The sequence below is a fragment of the Periplaneta americana genome, chromosome 7, assembly GCF_040183065.1.
Source record: "Periplaneta americana isolate PAMFEO1 chromosome 7, P.americana_PAMFEO1_priV1, whole genome shotgun sequence".
In the NCBI taxonomy this organism is placed as follows: domain Eukaryota; kingdom Metazoa; phylum Arthropoda; class Insecta; order Blattodea; family Blattidae; genus Periplaneta; species Periplaneta americana.
The window spans coordinates 132,985,003-133,005,027 of NC_091123.1; the positions used below are offsets into that span (position 1 = coordinate 132,985,003).

The window sequence follows — 20,025 nt, forward strand, 5'->3', positions numbered from 1 at the left end:
ACTCCTTTTTACTTTTTGAAGTGAGAGCAAGGTTTGGATTTATGTTACTTGGTAACATACGGTACATTATTTAGGCCTACTACAAACAGTTTTGGCATAGATTGAGAAAAGTGGTACAAATACAATACGGATAAGTGTAGAAGGCAAAATTGTAGTAGGCAAACTGTAGGAGGTAAAGAGAAGTAGGCCTAGGTAAAATGTAGAACTAAGTAAGCTGTAAGAGGCAAAATACCTGGAATCCATAAATTCACCTATAGAGTACATGGCGTGAAAAAATAGGTACTTCTTTAATTTAACCCTAAATAATCTTATATTTTGAGTTTAATTTTTTATATCCGTAGGAAGATTATTACAATGTTTACTGCCATAAAATGTACTTCTTTTTGATAGCACAATAAACTTGTCGATGGAGTATGAAAGTCATTTTGGACAGTATTTATACTATAAATTGTTGAATTAGTTACAAAGTTTTCAAGATTGCACAGGAAGAAGTCTATTAATGAAAAAATATACTGACAAGCCATGGGCATTATTTGAAGTTTTTTAAAACAGTCCTACACGAATCCCTAGATTTGGCACTTACTGTTATTCTAATTACTCTTTTTTGTAGTAGGAATATACTGCTACGATCTGTAGAATTTTCCCAGAATATTATTCCAAAATTCATTATTGAGTGGAAGTCTGCAAAGTAAATTGTTTTATAGATATTGATATTTACAACCTCTTGCATAGATCTAATAGCAAAACATATTCAATTTAGTTCGAGTATAATTTATTTAATATGATTTTTTTTTCAATTTAACATATTATCGATTTGTAAACCAAGAAAATTAGTTGTTGTTTCTATTAGGGACCTGTTGTTAATTATTGCACTTGAAATTTGCGAGATTGAATTTGGGCAGGATTTAAATTGGAGTGTGTTAGCTTTGTAGCAATTTAACACTAATTTATTTCTCCACATACTTTGAGGTGAATTGCCCCTGTAGAAGATTGAAATGTATTGGAGTTATGGCTGTAATTTCATTACTAAACTTATATCATCTGCAAATAATATGGGATGACCTACATCTCCAATAAGATGTTTGACGTTTCTCATAGCTGGTGTAGATCTCCAGGTTCCTAGGAACTCTTAATCAGGTTCTCCTTGAGAGCCTGTTTGATTATACACTTAGATATGTCAACACAAAGTTCCCGGCCATAGCGTCGGTTGGCAGATCCGAGCTTGGCCAGTAAGAGTGCTTGTTCATTGCCGTACACTCCACTGTGTTCTGAACCCACTTTATTTCTTCGGGATAAGGTTTCCAGAATAGGTAAGTCAATCACAAAAAATGCCCTGTCCACAGAGTTGGCGTCCATCTTGTTTAACTGATCACGTAACTTAACAGTTGAAGGTGATGTAACAACGAAATGCAGTTATTCAACTTTCATTCTAACTCTCTGTTAATACGATACTAGAAGTCTGTCCTAATTAAACAGTTTCGGTGTCATATAATATTAACTTCGTAAATTTATATTTCTTATGTATAATATGAAAGTTTTACATTGCTGCAAAAATATATTTTCAGATTTTCTTGTTTTCAGCATCACTCATATCGAAAAAGTGTTCTTAAATTCTGTCTGTCTTTTCCTTTGTAAGTTTGTGTGTATCTGTCTGTGAACGGCACTTCCTGCTAAATTATTGGACAATGTTCATATTCAGTATCTCCAACTTATCGGGAAGTAACACACATGAAATGCAGCCATTGCAAAAAAAAAAAATAAAGGCTTTTCATTTAAAATCAGGCGCTATATTTTAAGACCTTGTTTGTCACGTAGTCTAAACTAACAAAGGAGACGAAAAAGTTTATATCGATGAGAAAATATTTTTAAAAGAAATTAATTACTAAAAAATAACTGTATTCCGTTTTAATTGGCACTTGTAACAAGCTAGGGTCTACTATGAATATATTTTAACACGTACATTGCTTTTAAATGCCTATTTTCGTAGGTAGAAAATTAATATTAAAAGATTTTTAAGTAGTAAATTTATTAAAAATTAATTTAATATTCCTACTTAAACACTACAACGTATGAATTAAACCAAACGTATTTTTTGGGGTGAGGAAGGTTATAAAGAGTGTCTTTAATGTGCAATGCAGAAAATGAATGATTATATTCTTATTTGGTTATATAATAGGTAAATAATTTTATTTATATATATTATAATATTGTGAGAAAATAAATTGCAAAGAGTAACAACATTTGTAACACGATGAATAAAATTAATTTGTTTTGAAATGTGTAATAATAATAATAATAATAATTATTATTATTATTATTATTATTATTATTATTATTATTATTATTATTTACTTACTTACTTACTTACTTACTTACTTACTTACTTACTTACTTACTTACTTACTGGCTTTTAAGGAACCCGGAGGTTCATTGCCGCCCTCGCATAAGCCCGCCATTGGTCCCTATCCTGAGCAAGATCAATCCAATCTGTATCATCATATCCCACCTCCCTCAAATCCATTTTAATATTATCTTCCCATCTACGTTCGGCCTCCCCAAAGGTATTTTTCCCTCCGGCCTTCCAACTAACACTCTATATGCATTTCTGGATTCGCCCATACGTGCTACATGCCCTGCCCATCTCAAACGTCTGGATTTAATGTTCCTAATTATGTCAGATGAAGAATACAATGCTTGCAGTTCTGCATTGTGTAACTTTCTCCATTCATCTGTAACTTCATCCCTCTTAGCCCCAAATATTTTCCTAAGCACCTTATTCTCAAATACCCTTAATACAGCGTCATAAATAACCAACTAAATAAAACATAGGTCCACTGTTGTGGCTGTGGTGTTAGCGAGCCTAACTTCGAACCCAGCGGTCCCGGTTTCGAATCCCGGTCAGGGAGTTGTCTGGGTGAGGTTTTTTCGGTTTTTTTTCCTCACTCCTTCGGATGAATATCAGGTAACTCTATCAGGCGATTGGAACCCCACTCATCTTTGCCACTTCCTTTCCTCCCCATCATCCTTTCCTCAACATCCCTTTTCTGGTTTTTCAAATCAGTCTACCGGCGGATTCTCGAAGTTGCTGGCTCTCTCGACCGGCCTCCGTGGAATATAGCTAAGTGATGTTGGATGGCTTCTGCAACGAGCACCCGAGGCGGACCTACTCGGGGGAGGAGTTTCGCATTGGACCGACAGGGGAGCCTTGGGGGAAGTTGCCGAAGTAGGAATGGTATGTGATTCTGTCGGATGTAGGGACCGGTCGTTAAGGGAGTCATGTGATTAGGGCGGTGCGCGTAGGGGATCTGTAGCATGCGACTCATTCCATATCGAGGGTTAGCGCAATAGATCACAATAAGTCGCAGTGCTGGGCTGTCCGTGCCCCTCTCAGTTAAATTCCATTCCATTCCAATTGCAAATAAAACATAGACTTTTCACCAAGAGTCTGTCCATCTTTTCAAAATCGTAATCATCACCATCATCATATTCATCATCATCATCATCATCATCATCATCATTAATTAAACTTTAAAGTCTCTTTCATGAAGTGTATTCTTAAACTGTTTCAGTGATATTTACCTTGGTTTGCCCGGATTTGTGTTTCTCTCTGTCTTGTAATTAACTAGTCTATCAATAAAACTGAGGTATACTGTATCTTCTTCAATCATTATCTTGTATCTGTTGTTTCCATTTTTTTCCTATATGCATTTACAGTAAAACCCCTCCTAACCAAACAGTGATTAACGGAAATCCGGCTTATCCAAAACAACGTCGGAAAAGAAGCAGCCAATGCTTTGTTTATCCCTACAATATTTTGTTCATCCCCTAATAGCATGGCTAGAAATATGTGTCAATGTCCTCACAGCAATGCTACAGTCCACATTTCACGAGAAGATCCGAGCAAGAAATGCAAGTTTTTCCCCCACTCTTAAAACCTATCCTCGACACGGAACCTACCGGCCATTGACTGAGTCTTGTTTGTCCCAGCCGGCCAATGACACCACTCCCATCCACCTGCTCCTTCAAAAACGCTGAGTTACTGGCTTATTCTCTCCTCTTACCCCGCAAGAACCAAACTCCCCTCGCAGGGATCCTTCGTGAAATTTGGACAGCACATCTGTTTTCCACCTCCATCCTCCAAACACTTGTTTTATATAGTAACAGGGAGCGGCCAGTCCTGTTAGTGAGACGTTCTTTTCGCCCCTCTCCTCCCACCTATCCGGGAATTACAGGATTACAGTGTATGCGTTAGAGGTAAGTTTCCAATATCTCATTCATTTTAGTTGTGTTGCAGTTATGACGTTATCGGTACGTCTTATTTTTTTAAATTACGCGAGTGTGATGTCGAGTAAAATAATTTGGATGTAAAATTGATTGCAATTACAATATTAAATTCAAAGAATTTTCGTGTATACAGTAATTTACATGCCTAACGATCTCTTTTCCTTCCCATTTTTACTGAAAATATTTCTCATCGATTATCCGAAAAATCACTTTATTCGAAATGGCTCCATCCCCTTTATTTCGGATAAACGGGGTTCTTACTACAATTTATAATAATAATTTATTTATTTAATCTGGCAGAGCTAAGGCCAGTGGGCCTTCTCTTCCGCCCAGCCAGACTCTAATTCTAATTGAATACAATTGGTTACATAGTTATTACATTAATATCTAGACCATAAAACAACATGAAAGTAAATAATGAAAGTTGGATAAGTAATGTTAGTGTGACAATAATAAAAATTGGTAAGAAATAGTTATAATAATAATAATAATAATAATAATAATAATAATGAGATAGTTTAGATATTTATCTGTGATAAATATAACCATTAAACATTGAGAAACCTGAAACAGCTATTATTGTTAACAAGAATTGTTAGAAAAATATTTCGTTAGCCTATTCTTAAATTGGTTTGATGTCTGACAGTCCCTGACATTACTCATTAGGGAATTCCAAAGCCGAAGAACAGCCACAGTGAAAGAAGATGAATATGAGAATGTTCGGTGGGAGGGAATGGATAATATTTAGGAGTGTTGTGATCGTGTGTCTAGGTTATGATGGGTGGATAAATTTTGAAAACGAGACGCAAGATAGACAGGAGTGGAGAAATGCAATATGTGAAAGAGAAGGGGAAGACAGTGGATTTTCCTACGATCTTCTAGGCGGAGCCAGGACAACATTTCGAGGGATGGCGTTACGTGATCAGCCCGGCGAATATTGCAGACGAAACGGACGCACATATAGTGATGGTAGTTATTATTGAAATAAAAATCAAAGATAAATAATTTCCTATTAAAAATATACTCAGAATATTCTAAACATAAAACTTCAATCGTGGTTCCCTAAAAGGACACATTTATTAGGTAACAACGAATAGGGAGTATACTGTAATGTGTGTTTCATGGTATTGACTGCAGAGTGCGTGGATGTAGAGATAATATCTGGCATCCTGACGCACCAATGGGTGCCATTGGGAGTGAGATAAGTTGCTCATCACGACAAGTAGCCCTTATGGTGGCGGGAGGGACGGAGGACTGATCGTTGTCGCCTATTATCCCCCTCCCTTCCTTCCTCGTTAATATTGCGCAAAACAAAACACGAACGCTGACGTTATGACTTCATGAGTTCTGGTCTATTGGGTGAAGAAAATAACTTTTCAATTAGCAGATTTTATATCTATATATTGAAATCTGTTAGCCTGATTCCTTTCAACGAAATTGTGAACACGCGAAAGCTTCGAATGTGATGCTTTGCCACTCATTTCAAAGCTTATGTCATCAATATAATGGGAAATTAATAACAATTTTAACAACTCGCCCATTGAGCTAAAAATGTTGATAACAATTCTGGACCAGTATATATATGCTATGTTTTGTGTTGTAGTTTATGATATGCGCACACTATACGTATGTTCAGTGCATAATGTGGCTAATTGTATCCAATTTTATTACAAAAAGGGGAGTAGCTCCATTATCTGTTTATTTTATCCCCCTAAATTGCTGATGGTGATAAATGAGTAAGTGATAAAATGAAACTCCTAGGTATCTAGTACAAACTCTAAAGAAGGAAAGAAGCTCAGTTTAAAGTTGAATTTTTTTTTAATATTTTTGCTGTCTTCCGCATCTTTGCAAAAGTGGAGCTACTAGCTTTTTGCAGAGAGCTCTTCAATTTCAGGCAGATAAAATTATAAAAAACAGTGCAGTAATTGTGAGCAATTTTAATAAAGGTTTCAGAGGTTATTTATTTTCTATTTTGCAACTTAGTTTGAAGAAACTATTTCTTTAAATCTATTTGCTTCGTAATTACATTTTTATTGACTATTAATTTATATTAAAACAATTGTACGTATACTTTTTGAAAAATTACTCGTTTTTAAGAAACATACTGTATACATATTAAATGAACTGCTTCAACGACTATTTTACTGATATCAATATGAAACAATTAAGAATTAAATGTACGAGTAATTACAAAATATAATGTTAGGGGGAATGTGGATTTGAAACGGGGACCTCTCGATCTACAGTCTATTGCTCCACACTGACCTATAGTACCTCTTGGTTCCAAGAGAAAGGACCTACAGGAATGACCAAATATGTGTCAAAATTAACCTGTTTTTATTTTTACCCTAAAAATAATTCATAGTATTGACTACATTTGAGCGAAATTTCAAAGTCTAACGAAAATAATTGCTTTTACTCCATTTTTAAATAGCCGCTGTGTTCCAGTCCCCTTGAATATCCGGAGTTTGATTTTTACATTTTTCAAAACTTAATATGTAATATCTCAGACAATAATAGAGATAATTGAATAAAATTTTCAGGGCATATTCTCACAATATACATGAATAATTCTGTAAGATGCAATTGTTAAATTGCAAATTAAAGAATAAGTTACAAGTAGACTTGCAATTTTTTCTTTCTGTTTACAAAATGAAAAATTAAAATATAAAAATTATTTTTTTTTATTATAGAACAAAATTGATTAGATGTTTTTTAGTTTTCATTTAAGAGAAGATTTGTGATTCTGTGATAATCTTGAGAGAATATATATAATTTTCTTTATAATACAGATTTTTTTTCTTTGCATGTTTATGTCTGTGATTACCATAAAGTGCAAAAGTGAAAATGTTGTATTTAAAAGGCTTCATATATTGATATGAAACTATGTTAGGAAAATAGAGTCTCTTCTGAAAATAATATGAGAAATAAGATTTATTTCCTGTACCGTAGGTCTTTCCCCTCAATGTGTTACAGTTGCACTATTAGGCCTACAATGAAGGGGAATACTAAGGCAGTGGAGAATTGAAAAATGTCCAGTGCTGTTATGGAGGCCATACAGGGCCATACATCATATCGGAACCTACAATTTTTATAATTAATTGTATGGGTGGGGGGGGAAAGAAAATTTTGTCTGTACGGAGCCATACGGTATATGGGTGCCTAAGTTTTGTACGCAGTGATCTGTACAGATCTTAGATCATCTCTTGCTGTTCCTAATGTATTCTGTTTGATGTTCATAAACAAAAATTGTCCACCTCTGCAGCACTGGGATCCAAAATTACCTAAAGTAATGGTTGAAAAACAAGAAATGCTGCAAATACTCCAAGATTCATCGAGACAAGTGTGCATCTACGGTGGGGCTACATGGTGTATTCTTTAAATCACGCATGTACAATTAAAAAGTAGAGCAAAACAATTTCTTTACTTCCTCTTTAATAATAAATAGTACATTATGCAACGAGCCTATAATGATAGTAATTAAGACGCAAGTATGGATGTTTATGAAACGAGCGCAAGCGAGTTTCATAATATTCATACGAGCATCTTAATTACCATTATAGGCAAGTTTCATACGACTTTTTATGCTCGACCATATTTCTAACTTGAAATTATTCAGATGTATACATTTTATTTGTATCTGACAAGATCGGAAGTGACCTTGTTCTAGGTCGTTAATTGTGAGATGTGCGCAGACGCGAAAGTATTGATTTTTTCCGAGGAACAATAATGTCATTGACATTGATGTAATCCCGTTAAACTTGATATAACTTGATTATTGAATTCGACATTGAAAAACGAGATGACAAATTGAATTTATTTAAATATTATTTACAATTAACGCTAATTATTATAGTAACAGAACATAACCTTCTGCGACAGTATTGGATTTCCAGCCTCCGTGACTTTTCGCTAATTCTCTTTCGATTGCATATCCGAGAATAATCGATACTTGCGGTTTTATAACGGTACAAAGCAGACTTGTCATTGGCTGAACACCTGTAAGCTGAGTTGTCATTGGCTGAACACCTGTACTTTAATGAGTAGGTGTACTTCAATGACATGCATTAAAGGACTGCTACCAGGTGTATAATTACTACATTTCGGCATGGTCGAGCATAAAAGTAATTAAATGACAATCGGAGAGATAGACAGAGGAGAGTGAAATATATTTCAAGGGAGAAAACAAGAAGTGGGCCGTATGGCCAAGAGAAAAATTACCATGACAGCACTGGAAATGTATCTATATCAGCACTAACGAACGGCAGTCTAAAATACAGTGCATAACACACATGTTAAGAATCATTTTATTTTGTTCGTACGGTTTGCTCGACTCTGTTTGAGACCTCGTTTCACAAATATCCCTACACATAAAATGGACTGTCATGTTAACACTTGTGTCGTAAATAACTGTACAGTTGTTTTTTTTTTTCACGACACACTGTATTAATTATCAGATTACTTAGCGTCCATGGGATTGTGATAGAGAGATGATATTTGGCCAGACGAGCCTAGGTTTCGCTGTAGAAAGCGTGATATTCGCCTTACGCTTTGGGAAAATCTCGTAAAATAACCCAACCAGGTAATTAGTCCGAGCGGGAATCGAACCAGACGCAGCTCCAGAGCAGAAGGAAAACTCGTCTGTCTACTGAGATACGTCGGTGGTTGTATTTCAAAATCGAAGATCTCTCTATTGAAGTACGTCCCAGGAATTGTATAAGCGACTTGTGAACCACTAGTTACGAACTTCACAACCTACCACAGCGTCCTGTTTATCGATGTGCAAGGGACGGAATCAATGCGTCGCTATATGGTTGCCTTTTGCTTGCTTTGAAATTACAAAATCTGTTTTACTTGGACAGCTTTTGAATTGAACTACCCTTTTGCTCGTAAAGAATCCCAACGGCGCAGAAAACGACTGCAGTCAAAGCACAAACCTGGAATGAGGCTGTCTCCTCTTTAAACCTCTCGTCATTTGTGGTTTATACATCCCAGCAGAAGCCAACGCTCTCAGATCTTCACAGTCGCATAAAGAAATAGACAGTTTCTATGAGGATTTTCTCCCCTTTTTGGTATTCAGAACAGAAACAGAATTGGTTTTGGAATAATTGGCAGTTCACTGGAAAAAGAGGTGAAATCCGGATTTACACCCTAATCCTATAACATTTCCATCTGCATCTTGTAGTAATGTGTGGCCGTATTTTATAGATGCAATTTCTGCTATGATCGATCCCCTTATTCCTCTGTTTCTTAAAACAGCTGTCTAAAGCCCCGCTCCCACTTAGCGAAATCGAACCGAATCGAATCGAAACGAAAAGTCTGCTGCCACTCACATTTAGTGGAATCGAACCGAACAGTACTTTTGTGTTTTGTGTTTTGTCATGCAAAAGAGAATGGGCCGTATTCATAGATATTTTTAGCGCTGGTTTTCGGTGGATTATTAGCGTTTTTCGTATTCATAAACCAGTGTTAGCGATAGGATATGATTTGAATTCTGTACTAGTAACCAGTGGATAGCCGTGGCTAGCTTAGTACGCTCGTAGCGCGTGCTGCGAAATGTCTACGAATACCACCCAGTAATTCTACACAAGATTTATCAATTTCTCTTCGTTCATATTAAATTATGATTTTTGTATACGTAATTAATTAATTTAGAAATCTTCTCACCATTCGTGAGCTGCCACAAGGGACAAAGAGTACTTAACCATATAAATGTTTACAAGTTCAGTGAACCATTAATTTTGTTTTGACAATGAAACTTCTAGAAGTACATAGCTGCAAATACATTTTGTGATTGGTGGAAATATACCTAGTTTTAGAGAGGCAAGTGTTACAAAAAAGTAAAGAATGCTAATGAACTTGGTTTCATTTCGAATATATGTAATGCTTCAGGAGAGCAATTGAGCCTTTCAGTACAGCTAAAGTTACAATCGGAATAATAGATGTAAGTATTCCAAGCCTCTTAAACACATCTTTCATGAAGAGAGTAGCGGTACCTCTTGCTCCAACCAGAAGTCCGATTACTTCAAGCTCTTCTAGCTGGTACTTTTGGAGGTAATATGAAATGGTAGCATTAACTTTCAATAGTAAACAAATTAAGCTCCCAAGAATGGATGTGATTCATTTGTTTTTCCACGAAGGCTTCACGAGAACTTACGATCATACCCGAAACAAGAAATTCTGTTCTGGCAGTGGAATAAATATTCTAGCTCCTGAATTCTGTTCTGTTCTGTTCGCTTCGATTCGATTCGATTCGATGCGCCGCTTTCTGCTATCTTCCATTTAAATACACTGTGAAGAGAAATTCTGTTCTGGCATTGGAATAAATATTCTCCTTCCTGAATTCTGTTCTGTTCTGTTCAATTCGCTTCGATTCGATTCCATGCGCCGCTTTCTGCTATCTTCCATTTAAATACACTGTGAAGAGAAATTCTGTTCTGGCAGTGGAATAAATATTCTAGCTCCTGAATTCTGTTCTGTTCTGTTCAATTCGCTTCGATTCGATTCCATGCGCCGCTTTCTGCTATCTTCCATTTAAATACACTGTGAAGAGAAATTCTGTTCTGGCAGTGGAATAAATATTCTAGCTCCTGAATTCTGTTCTGTTCAATTCGCTTCGATTCGATTCCATGCGCCGCTTTCTGCTATCTTCCATTTAAATACACTGTGAAGAGAAATTCTGTTCTGGCAGTGGAATAAATATTCTAGTTCCTGAATTCTGTTCTGTTCTGTTCTGTTCAATTCGCTTCGATTCGATTCCATGCGCCGCTTTCTGCTATCTTCCATTTAAATACACTGTGAAGAGAAATTCTGTTCTGGCAGTGGAATAAATATTCTAGCTCCTGAATTCTGTTCTGTTCGATTCGCTTCAATTCGATTCGATGCGCCGCTTTCTGCTTTCTTCCATTTAAATACACTATGAAGAGAAATTCTGTTCTGGCATTGGAATAAATATTCTAGCTCCTGAATTCTGTTCTGTTCGATTCGCTTCGATTCGATTCGATGCGCCGCTTTCTGCTATCTTCCATTTAAATACACTGTGAAGAGAAATTCTGTTCTGGCAGTGGAATAAATATTCTAGCTCCTGAATTCTGTTCTGTTCTGTTCGATTCGCTTCGATTCGATTCGATGCGCCGCTTTCTGCTATCTTCCATTTAAATACACTGTGAAGAGAAATTCTATTCGATTCGATTCCGCTAACAAGTAAACCTTCACCTGAGTTAAAAAAACAACGGAAATTAAACGAATATTATTGGAATCAGCATAATAAAATATGAATATTCCTCAAATTTCCTAACTCGACTGCAGTTAACAAGTGCGATACACAGCGCAGAACACGAGGCTTCAAACAGTAAGAAAACATCTTCAACTAGTGATTAATGCATAAGGAGGAAAACGATGATGTGGTCATGATGTTACTTATTGCATCGTATTTCCAGAATCTGTGTTTGTTTTTATCCAGGAACTTATGTCGCACAAAAGTGATACCTAATGAAAAAATGTTAAAAACATAAATTGTCAGTACACCACCTGCACCTTAAGCTGATTTTGCATAGGTCATAATCTGCAGTGCTTGGGAAAAGTGACATAAGTCAGTTTCCACAAACCTTTTTTGATAATTTACTGACAACTTACACTAGTTTATGTTGATTTGATTTTTTTCTATATGAATTATTGTAATGGGACAAATACTTATGTATTTCTTTCCAAGCGAGCAGATGTTCCGTAAGTTGTCAATAAATTATCAAAAAAGTTTTCGTGAAAACTGACTTATGTCACTTTTCCCGAGCACTGCAGATATAATCTTGTACATTTCGGATACAGTACTGAAGTACTCCGTAGTGTTTTGTAAACGATGTCCACTCTTGGATGCCAATCCAGCTAATACCTAACCATACCGATGCCCCTGTTGGAATTGTGGAGAAAGAAACTACTGGTAAACAAGCGTCTTAGTTTGAGTATATTGTTGCGTTCTTGTATTATATCAGATGAATCCTTAAAATATACATTACGGAAAATTTATCGAATCATATGCTTATACATTCGAAAAAAATATCTCTCCAAAGGTTGCAGCTCATAAGTCGTATTTGATGGTAGGCCTATGATTTTCACCATTAGTCTTCCAAGATCATAGTACGCTTCTTTTATCATTTGCTTAATTGTATTTTCGTCGCAGTGGACACCATACGAGTCTAATAGCAGAAGATTGCGTGTTGCAGAGTTAGGAAGGAATATTTCTCGAAAGAATTTTATTCATATGGAAAATGCGTTCCATAACTCTTACACTTACACCTTTTAGTTCTTGAAGAATCAGTAGTAACTTTCGCATCAATTTTCCAGCTTTAGAAACCACCGGCATTATAGTGTAGGAATGTGTAGTTACTCCTTTGGATTGCAAGACATCATACACTTCACTGGTTCACTTGACGTTCTAATGTTCTGCCGAAAAGATTTCCTTATGGAATCCACATTCATCTACAGAGACATCATTTTATTTTTACTAACATTTTTAATATTAACCTGGCTACACCTTTCTATTAACGATTGAAACAGGAAACACCGTTTGCTACCCTTTCCACGACGGAGTTCGATGATACTGGCGTAAAATACAAATCACTTTACTAGGTATAGGAGGGAAGAAAAGTAGTTCATCCATTTATGTAAATTAGGAAATATCGCAATTTTGAGTTTGATAATTTTCATTAGGTTTTTGTTTAATCAAAATACAGTACTGTATTAACACTTAGTGTTTTACACACGAATTGAGCTATCCATTCGGAAGTATTAATTATGCAGTGTATATTGTACTGTTACAGCACATTAGCGTACTATATAGAGAATGAAGTTAAATTGAAAAATAATTATAACATGGATATTTAAACACATTTTAGAAAATGGTGGCCGTTCATTTCGATACAGGCTTCAGTTCTTTTGTCCATATTATCGCACTATAGACTATTGTACCTAATTACAATTACCAGTTTCGTCCTTCGTACGAGTAACTCATGTTGAAATAATTCTGTACCTACTCTATAAAAGAGTACCTTACGTACTGTAAATTCAATCTTCACTTCTGCCCGATCCGAAAAGATAAAATCACTCAGAAATGCTATCTACTGTCCGTTCAAGTGGTTTTGTCGCAGGGTTGTAGAAAGGGGGGGATCACGTGACAGTTAATTACTTAAGGAGGCCCTTTTAGTTAAGATATTTTAAACACTTGAATAATATTACGTAGACGTCCAATTCCTAACAGAAATTAATGTTTTCAGAAAAGAGCTAAGATAGCCCAGCTACTAGACTTTACAGAGGGGCGAACAGAAGCAGGTGGGGGAAACCGGGATGCGACATAGGGAAACGGACGACAGTACCCGTACGAAAATATGATTCAATATTGAAAGCTCTTTCGTCACTGGAAAACGCGAACATATTTCTGAAACGTACTATACTCAGTAACTCAGTACTGCTTACGCGCCCTCGGCTCTGTGTCGTGAACGGTTGGAAGTTTACTAGTAGAAGGGGTGGGAGTGAAGTACATTCCAAAACTCAGGTACAATAAAAATTGAAGTAAAAATAAAATGATGTCCCTGTACATTAAACACATGATCATCATTGTACTTGTCCATAAGTGACGTGTACTCACGTCTGAAAGTTTGGATTGATTGTTCAAGAGGTATCTTGTCATGTACCTGGTGTTATTTTTCAGCTGACAATCTTACTATATAATTATTTTTAAAGCGATGTAACCAGGAAGGACTTGCGTTGATGTAATTTTTAACTGTCCTTAATAAATTACGAGCAATTCTTTTTATGTTACTTTCTTTTACAATTTCATTTAATAACCACAGTACACAAAATTCGTCATTTAATGTTCTTCGGTGCACTTATTTAATTTTATTCATAACATCGTTTTGTTGTTCGTTAGCTTGCTTCATTTTGTAGAGTTGATTTTCGTGTGTTAGCCTTGTAAACTATGTTTCATACTGCTCCACGACCTGGTTAAACTTTTTCTTATTGTTAGTCGGTACACCTGGCAGAATCGATTAATAATAATAATAATTTATTTAATCTGACAGGATTAAGGCCATAAGGCCTTCTCTTCCATCCTACCAGATAGCACATATAAATACAAAAAAGAAATACAAACACTGATGAAAATGATACAACTTAAGTTAAAGCCATATAGAGGGTCAACAGAGTCAAAAGTACATAATAGTGCTCTCATCGAGCTAATACAACGAAAAGAAAGAAAACAGAGATAGCAATGATGATATTGATAACTGACAATAATAATAATAATAATAATAATAATAATAATAATAATAATAATAATAATAATAAATACATTACATATTAATTTTCAATTTTACAACAGCATAGTTACAATATTTACTATATGTCATGGGTTAAGGTGAAGTTGCGCAACCTGACATGTGTTCAACGAACAATTCCACGAACTAGAATATGATTTTTTAATTTAAATTTGAATTTTGATATTGTCCGACAGTCTCTGACGTGGTCAGGGAGAGAATTCCAGAGGCGTGGAATAGATATGCTGAAAGATGATGAGTAGAAGGATGTTCTGTGCAGAGGAATAGAGAGAAGGTAGATGTTCCGGGTTCGAGGTAGTGAAAGGTAAACAAAACGAGATGCTAGGTAAGAGGGTGTGGAGGTGTGGATGATTTTAAATAGTAATAAGAGAGAGTTGAAGAATCTTCTTTCTTTAAGTGGACTCCAAGACAACAATTCTAGTGACGGTGTTACATGATCGAATTTTCTAATGTTACAAACGAAACGAAAGCAGATATTGTGAACACGCTGTAGTCTATGGGCAAGATCAGTATTTAGGTTCGTGAATAAAGAATCGCAATAATCGAAGTGGGGCATCACTAAAGTTTGGATCAGGTTCTTTTTAAGGCTGAGAGGTAAAACATTGGTTAAGTGTTTGAGGGAATGAATTATGGAAAAAGTTTTCTTACATATGTAGGTCACTTGACTTTGAAAATTTAAATTTGAATGTAAATATACCCCTAAATTTTTTACTGTCTTACTATATGTAATTGTAGTATTATTTATTTTTGTATTTGATACAGTGGCTAGATCTATTTTGTTTAATGCTCGTTGGTGGCCCATTATTATAGCTTGTGATTTGTCTGGGTTTAGTCTAAGTCCAAATTTTTGCGCCCATTGAGCTACAGATGCTAGATCTTCATTAATTCTGGTCACAGAGTCATTGATTGTACAAATTCGGGAATGAATGTAAAGTTGATTACTCTATTACGTTACATTTTTTTCAAAGTCAATGACTCGGGATGTTTGGAAGGGGATGGAGAGTATAGAGAATCGGAATATTGTGAAGTACTTGATTCCTCTTCTGACGTAGTAGTTGTTTTTCAGTCTCCCATTCTCATACATGACGCATGTCATTCTCATCGTCTCGTGGTTCATTTTCATCAATGTCCAGAGCAGGCCTGCACAAGGTTTGCGCTCTCCGAGCCGGCTCACAGCTCATGAGCGGAATGCAGATATTAGCTGCGCTCTGTTATGAGGGTGGACTGGAAGAAGGGGTGATCTCGTACAAAATGTACACAAAAGAAAGTACTATTACGAGTACTTATGAAATAAATTCCCGTTCAGTGTTTGCAAAACTATCTTCGACTATTATTAATTAATAACGAAATATTTAATTTACAGAAGTAATAGAAATTCTACTGATTGCTACTTAAATGTACAATATTATTTTGTTATATTTTTATTTATCAGTACATCAAAACGAGGTTTTATGCTGTTGGCAGCTGAAAGGAAAAGTAGCCTACTGATCGTAATGAAACATCAGTTACAGATGTTCGATGCTGCCTTTATTAAAGTTGATAACAAAAAACAGTTGCTCACAAATATAAATGTTGAGCCAAAAGCAATCATATTCACAGCCAGCCTGTGTAGTCGTGGATATTATTGCTAATGTTAGTCTTGTAAAACTCAACCAGGCTAGTAGTATTATTCAAACAATCTTTAGCTCTTAGGTCACATTGAAGATCAATAAGTTCGAGCTGTAAATCGTTAAATGTTAAATGTTATGTTCCGTCTTTTAGATTCCTCCATACTGTACTGTAGCAGTAGGTAAGCAACGTGAAACAGTTAATGAGAATAGGCCTACACACTGCACTCCACTAGATAACTGAGTGGTCGTTTCCCTCTCCTCCACCTACAGCAAGTCTATGTCATTCTGACGTATCTTCCTCTCCGTTTCGGCGAGCGGTAAACACGGCTCTCCCGCTCCGAAGGAGCGCGCGCGCTCGTTGAGCGCTGTTTGTGCAGGCCTGGTCCAGAGTATGACTTTCTTTAACTGCTTCCGTTTCATAATTCTTTAATAAGTAGTATATATCATCAACAATTTCAACTTCCTTTCACGACATTTCACAGTCTGTCTCCTCATAACCCTCTCTCTCTCTCTCTCTCTCTCTCTCTTTTAGCCACTACTGGTTTCATCTTCTTCAGCTCACTGTACATAACATTACACAAACTGCAAGGTAGGCTACAACTGACAGCGCTTTCTAGAGCAGCACTGTCTTCTCTCTCGCTTCTAGTATCGCTGTGTGATATATGTGTTTGCAATCTAGTCTAAGTAGTCCATGTCACCTTGCATCTTGATTGGTCGTGGTCTCTGGTGTCCATTGCGTTCGAGTTCTAAAACTTACGTATTTTTCATTGGTTTTAATGCTGAATCGAATGGCAATAAACGCATTTGTTTTGTTTCTTATCCCGTCTGAAGGTTTACTTGTAAGTCTATAATGTTAATGTTATGTTTTAACGACGCTCGCAACTGCAGAGGTTATATCAGCGCCGCCGGATGTGTCGGAATTTTGTCCCGCAGGAGTTCTTTTACATGCCAGTAAATCTACTGACATGAGCCTGTCGCATTTAAGCACACTTAAATGCCATCGACCTGGCCCGGGATCGAATCCGCAACCTCGAGCATAGAAGACCAGCGCTGTACCAACTCGCCAACCAGGTCGACGTAAGTCTATATACTGTACTTATATAGAAGACAAATACATCCAGTCGGCCTTGATAGCGTAGTTGGTACAGCGCTGGCCTTCTATGCTCGAGGTTGCGGGTTCGATCCCGGCCCAGGTCGATGGCAATTAAGTGTGCTTAAATGCGACAGGCTGATGTCAGTAGATTTACTGGCATGTAAAAGAACTCCTGCGGGACAAAATTCCGGCACACCGCGACGTTGATATAACCTCTGCAGTTGCGAGCGTCGTTAAATAAACCATGAGTAATTTAAATTTTAAATACATCCATATATTTCAATTTTAATTATTAAATTTCTTAATAAGCCCTATACATTCATCTCGATATAATTAATTATATTTAGAGCGACAAAATTCCTCTCGTTTAATATCAGCAAGAAGTCAGAAATAGTCATATAGCACAAAAAATTTTAATTTTGATCGGAAATGTAAAAAAACCATAAGTCTATATGAATTCAGAACATTTAATATCATTCATTTGAACCTATACGTAAAAGTGATGTGTACCTCGAGCTGTTGGTTATATTTTATGTTACGCAGTTATTGGAAATCGCTGGACCTGAGGCTGTATAGTTGGCGGACCAAGTTTAAATACAGAATTCCAGATATGACACAGACACAGACTTTACCTACGAACAGTCGAGTGTAATGAGTTTTGCTTCCAAATAAAACAGGAGTCACGTACACCGTATTTCAGAATAACGGCAACAATTTCATATGATTATTATGAAGTAATTATTGATTGGATAATCAAACTCTCAACGCTTCAATTTTTATGCTTCAGAAAGCGTATTTCATTCTGTTGCAATGGGAGACATTGTTGAAAAATGGTAACTCCACAATATAAATAGTTTTACGTTATGCAGCTGACGAAAACACTCCGTAATAATGGCACAAAGGTTGTTTTGTACACATTTTCGAATTGACCATCTACCACATCGTTAGATTGGACGTATTACCGCCGCTCAAAAGTAGTGGGTACCAAACAAAGAACGACTAAAATAGAAGAATATTGTGCAGTAACACGAAATATTACATGCAAATCATTTCTAGTAGCCTACTTTGCTTATATTTCCGAACACTTCAACACTTTGGATCGTAATTTGCAAATCCAAGATGGCAATGTAACAGCCAGGAATAAAATCGAAGGTTTTATAAAGAAACTTGATTTCTGGTCGACATCTCCTGAGAAAAGGAATGTGACGCATTCCAGTGCATTAAAGAACTCCTGGAAAATTTAGCTACGTATGATACGACAAATATTGAGTTTGGTCTGTGGATAAGCTTCGGGCCTTCTACCGCGTTGTCTTGGTGTTGGTGGCTGACGTTTCGACCGCTGTGTTGTGGTCATCTTTAGAGCAGTTGGATAAGTAAATAGTCTGCGAGCTAGTATATATATATATATATATATATATATATATATATATATATATATATATATATATATATAGTAGTCTCGATGGCGGGAGTACTTTCGGTGATAGGTCGTAGGTTCTCCTTCTGGCATCTGATAGGTCCTTCGTTGTCCAATCCGTTTGAGGTCTGTATGGAGGGGAGTATTCATATTAAATACTGGCCCTCATAAGGTCGGAAAGAGTGACCTTGATACCGTGCCCGATGTCCGGATGAAGGGGGGGGGGCGCCGCGTACATGTGGGACCTGGTTTCTCGTTCCTTAGTATGATCTTGGAGTAGACTTCCCCATGAGTTGCTGAGTTATAACCCCTCGTCCTTGTTGATGTTGTTGGGATGTAGTTTGATGTGGAAGGCTTCTTTGACCAGTCTTCTGTATAAGTTGTCTTCTTTATCTATTATCCTGATATTGTCGAATTCGATGGTGTGGCCTGAAGCTGCTGAGTGTAAGGCTACTGCTGATTTTTCGTATGGTCCGTATTTGCAGTGTCGGATGTGTTCCTTCCTTCTATCTTCCACCATACGTCCAGTTTGGCCTATGTATTTTAAACCGCAGGAGCAAGAGATCATGTATATTCCGGCTGATTGGAGGTATGGAAGTTTATCTTTGACTTTGACTAATGAGAGGGAAATCTTGTGTGTGGCATTGTACAGTATACCGTCTTGATATTGAATTTCCTCAGTAATTTCCCAATTTTTGTCTGTGGTTCCTTCTATGTATGGGAGGAAGGCCTTCTGTTTAAATACTGAGTTTGTTTTTGCGAACATGCAATTAAGTTTGTACAATTCTAAACAACAACTCTTTGAGTATTTTCCGAAAGACACCCAAAACAGTAAAAGGTACAATCACAAATGGATCCATTTTCGTTCAACTGACTTAAAAAAAAATATGAAGCAAAAATTCATTTAAATATATACAGACACCGAAATAAAATTTGGAGCTCCCTTATTGTATAAGTTTCGCTTACAACACACTACGTGGGTGCCGTAAAGAAGTGCGCCTGTATATATGCTACTTGTGGACTATCGTGCTAAATTCCTGCCTACATACAGGTGGACTCACATCAAGACTCGCTCCCAATTTTAATTCCCTACCTGTACATATCTTTTGATGGAATATTGAAAATAGGCTTTTTCACAGCGTGTAGAGAAACTAGTGTTTTGCAGTGTAGATCAGTTTTTTCTATCAAAAGAATGCAAGAATACCCGAACTTTCAAAACAAGCTCTTAAACTTTATTTATACAAAAGAAGCTTCCTATGATTGCTGCAAAAACAAATAAACAAAACAAAAATG

General features: G+C 36.4%; 1 long non-coding RNA gene across 3 annotated transcripts in view; it reads left to right on the plus strand.

Moving 5' to 3' along the window:
* The first annotated feature begins 1,192 nt into the window (after positions 1–1,192).
* LOC138703457 (uncharacterized) overlaps positions 1,193–20,025 on the plus strand; it is a 249,520-nt gene continuing 230,687 nt past the window's right edge. For 2 of the 3 annotated variants that reach the window (XR_011333176.1, XR_011333175.1), the window contains exon 1: positions 1,206–1,310. This is a non-coding gene — a long non-coding RNA (uncharacterized lncRNA). Of the gene's footprint in view, positions 1,311–20,025 lie in introns of all 3 variants that reach the window. The other variant, XR_011333177.1, reaches the window with a different exon arrangement.